General features: G+C 45.4%; 1 long non-coding RNA gene across 1 annotated transcript in view; it reads right to left on the bottom strand.

Moving 5' to 3' along the window:
- Positions 1 to 767, bottom strand: part of LOC125447579 (uncharacterized) — a 5555-nt gene extending 4788 nt beyond the window's left edge. Inside the window, exons 1-2 of the long non-coding RNA XR_007246570.2 lie at positions 634 to 767; positions 11 to 169 (exon numbers count right to left, since the gene is read on the bottom strand). This is a non-coding gene — a long non-coding RNA (uncharacterized LOC125447579). The remainder of the gene's footprint in view (positions 1 to 10; positions 170 to 633) is intronic.
- Between the last annotated feature and the right edge of the window lie 3645 nt (positions 768 to 4412).

Here is a 4412-nt window from a genome sequence, read left to right on the forward strand (position 1 = left end):
CCTTCCTTACTTCCTCGCTCTTCCGACCTGTCTTTGTTTGTCTTCCTTTTATGCATCTCTCTCTCGTACACATCACACTCTCCCCTCCCCTGGAATGGTGGCGATAGGTCTCTGACTCCGTTTCTCCTCCAGCTTTCTCTTGGCTTTCTGCCGAGTTTTTTCTTCTCCACTGCGCAAAAAGGAGAGAAAAAAAAAGCCCCAGCTCAAACGTGACTAGGCAGTTAAGTGGCTGTTATGCAACGAACGACCTACTAACACATATCCCCACAGTTCCTGGCAATGAGGAAGGCAAAGGCACAACGATACCAACCTGAGCAAAGACACAACCAGCACTGATACAAGTTGCTCCAAGATCCACACAGGCGAGATACAGGCAGGAAAGCAAACACCTCTATGTTTTAAATATATAGAGCAAGAGATCAATTGGTATATGTTATATCTGGCAAAGGAACAGTGCTCAATTTGTGGATGCTTTGTGTAAAGCCTTAGCAGAAGGTACTGTGTCGAATCTCTGTGTTGTACATGTGTAGTGATGGTATCTCTCGCTCTCTCTCTCTCTCTCTCTCCTGTTTCATTCTGCCAGCCCAGTTTACCCGCCTTGGCAATGCTTTGACTGTTTTGTGTTTTACTTACATGTAAAGTGGGTCAGTGTGATGAGTGCTCCATGTTGATCTAATTAGGCGCTGGATAGCTGTCCTTGACAGAAGTGTGGAGAGGAGTGCGTCTGTGTGAGGCAGACAGCGCTTCATAATATATGCACCCCAATAAACACTTTTCTATGGAGTCAGAAGATACGTTCAGAAGCTAATAATTATTAATCGATTTATTAATGATTGAAAAGCCAGTGCCTAAAATTGTTGGCATTATTTGAAAGTAAAACTCTGCTGAATTTGATTGCAGGATCTGAAACAGACTAGACTTAATTTGGACATTTTAATTTTAGTGCTATCCCTGACAGAATGAGCGGATTTATGTCTTGCTTGTTCTATAATTAAACTTGTATTCCGAGGGTAAAATACCGCACGTTGGCTGCGTGGGAGTGGATTGTTAGAACTGCGAGCTGCCTCTCTGGGTCCCATTCACTGTGGCATTTACCACGTCCTTTTTTTTCCCGCAGGGTTTAGGAGCAGGGCGGGGGTTGGGGGGGCGTTGGTTTGGCGGTAGTGGGAGTGTTGCTCGGCCGTTTATTTGAACCTCTAGCTCTAGGCTGGATTTGAATGTGAATGGGACTTGTATTTCTGTGTGCAATAGTCATTCTGGTGTGTATTTGCACATTGGGATGGGTGAGGGCTTGAACGCTGAGATTCCGAGCTCACTATGACCAGAATCGGTTACTCATTAAGACATGTGGGGGCTGGGGGTTGGGAATGAAGGGGGTCGCATGGATAGAATAACAAGGGCACTCTAAAATAGAAATCGCCTGCTTTTGACTCCAGGCGTTTCTAAGAGGGTGGTTTCTAATCTGGGATTTTCTTTTGGTCACGTTGTAAAGTGTGGTTGTGAATTTGTTTTTTCAAAAAAAAGTTCTTTTATTCTTCTTGGTTTTAACTGGGAACCTCACGCAAAAGTTAAAAATCAGGAAGATATTGATTGAATCAGAAAGTAAGTGGAGAGGATTCCTAGCCTAATGGCTGAGCAGGGATTAATGAATGAACCGCTTTCTCAGATTTGGAGTCACATAACTCTCATTTGAGATCGGCAGCACAGAAAAGCGACTCTTTGGCACATTCTGTCAAAAACAAGTAGCTAACCAAACTAACCATAAGATTCTGAAAAGCAATGGGATTTTCGTCAACTTTAACCCCTGAGACACTGACTTAGCAGTCTAACAGGGCTGGACTGACTAAGCTTAGGGTTTCCCTGGTTAGAGAGTCTAGAACCAAGGGGCACGGCGTCAGGATGCAGGGTGAACCATTTGGGACTGAAATTAGGAAATGTATGGTTCACTGGTAAGATAGTGAAGCAGCAGAATTCTCTGGCACAGAGGCTGCATCACTGAACACATCCGAGAAGGAGATAGATAATTTTGAGAGGTATACAGCTAAAGCAGGCGTATGGCATGGAGATAATATTGAATGGCGGAGCAGATTCAAAGGGCCGAGTGGCCCCCTCTTGTTCCTGCTTTCTCTGTTTGCTGTCCGGCTGTTCCCTCCGAGATTGTCCTGGGAATTTTTTTTATCATTCGACCAACACCAAATTAACCCATCAGCTGTTTGTTGTCTGTGGGATCTTGCTCTGCGAGCCAATTGGCCGCTGTGTTTGCCAGGGTGGCATCTTTTCAGGTTTGGCGGCGGAGCACTTTGGAAGCGAAACGCACTAAGCAAATGCCGGGTTGCTCTCTCTGCGTGCCCTCCCGAGCTGCCGTGAAACTGAACAAGTTTCAACTCTTGCTCGTTCCGAGCGAGATTCGTTTGCTCTAGTCTCCGAGCGTAATCTATTTTGATTCTCTTTGGACTCTAAAAATAAACTCAGCGCCGTATGTTTCCTGGATTCCCTCATCTTCAGAGCTATGCAAATTCTGGTTCTGTCTCGCGTGAACAGAAATGACTGGAAATGTACAAAGTGTTCTGCCTGAGCCTGTGCACTGTTTAAAGATAAAAACGGAGGCAGGTCACAAGGAGAACCTTTATCAGGATGGGAAGGATTGAAGATCATTGTTCTCTAAAGAGAAAGCTGAGGGTTGACTGTTTAAATTTGTAAAAGAATTCGATAAAAGGCAGTGGGGCAGCTTTAACTATCAGGCCATCATCAACAAAACCTTTTGTTACACTGAGAGCGATGACACTGATGAGTTGTTACCATGAGGAGTAATTGAGGCCACCTAGGTTTAAGCAAAGGAAGACTTAAAAGGGTATTTTATTCTATTCATGGGATGTGGGTGTCACTGCCCAGGCTAGCTCTTATGGTCCATCCCCTCAATGATATGGCTGTGGGTCTGGAGGTCCCAGGCCAGCTTAAGATGGCAGATTCCCTCCTCTGGAAAGGACATGAGTGAAGGAGGTGGGTTTTTAATCGACCGTTAGAGTCTAAGCATAGGGGAGGCAGTGGCCATGTGGTATTATCGCGCGAGCGTTCTGGGAATCTCACCAGGGCAGATGGCGGACTTTGCATTCAATAAATATCTGGGGTTAAGAATCTAGTGATGGCCATGACAAGTGTTGAGGTAAAAACCCACCTGCTTCATTCATGCCCCCTTTATGGAAGGAAACTGCCATTCTTACCTGGTCCGGCCTACATGTAACTGAAGACCCACAGCAATAGTTGGTTGACTCTTAACTGCCCTCTGGGCAAAAAAAATTGGGCAATAAATTCTGGCCAACCCAGCAATGCCCTCACCATATGAATGGATTTTTAAAAAATCCTCTAGTTTATTATTGACTTCAAATTCCAGAACATGCTTTTATGGGGCTCAAACCCAGATCCCCAGAACATTAACTGAGCCTCTGGATTAATGCTGTAGTGGTAACACCATTGGGCCATTGCCTCCCCTTGTACTTCCCTGTGAAATCGCTTCACAAGCACTGTAGTTAGTGACATACTGAAATGTTTAAGATCTCATGGTGACTGGATAGAGTGCAAGGATTTAGTTTCAGAATAAGATGCCTTCCTTTTTAGACAGAGTTGAGGAGAATGCCTTCTCTTCCCCAGTCCCAGGTGGGTCTTAATGTCCACTCGGGGCTGGTTCCAAGAGAGTTTTGATGGGCTTGGGAGTCGAGGGTTACATAGGATGCAGGAGGTGAGGGGGGAGGACGTGGGAACTGGAAAGTCGAGCCGCGACCACAACTTGCTGTCTAGAATGGCAGAGCAGCGTCGAGGGGCCGAGTGGCCTACTTGTGTTCCGAATCCCCTAAAAAGCAAACCTGCTGTAGCATTGCAGGCAGCAACGCGGACCATACACGGTGAGGTAGCTACAAGGCCGTAAATAGTAAGATGGCAGTGCCTGTTTTTTGTACGCGAGAGGGACTGTCTGCCTTCCCGAGCAGTGAGGGACCTGTTTTGTGGAGCTCTCATGCTCAGTGCTTGCAGCTTCTTTCTCATTTCTCACGCCTGACAGTGGAGCTGTCTAATTTCACTGTGCTATATTAAAGCTCGAGTTATGCCCACCTTGGAACAGAACGTGGAGGCAAGAAGCTTTTGTACAAATTACCTTGTACGTAGGGTACTGTAGCTCTGAACTAGGATGCCTAAGGTTGGGAGCGCGACTAAGTGTAATTCTGAAAAATGAATCTACAGCAAAATGTAACCAATATCTATCAATCAGTATGTAGCCAAAAAGCAAGCATTAACACCTGTCAAGATAATGCATGAACACCTTTGGTCAAATGGCCTATTAATCTGTTCTTTTTAATCCTGTGTAAACCCTAACTTGAAGCATTGGATTACTTTAGGTAACCTAGGAATGGTGACCTTTG

The sequence above is a fragment of the Stegostoma tigrinum genome, chromosome 35 (genome assembly GCF_030684315.1).
Source record: "Stegostoma tigrinum isolate sSteTig4 chromosome 35, sSteTig4.hap1, whole genome shotgun sequence".
Lineage (NCBI taxonomy): Eukaryota > Metazoa > Chordata > Chondrichthyes > Orectolobiformes > Stegostomatidae > Stegostoma > Stegostoma tigrinum.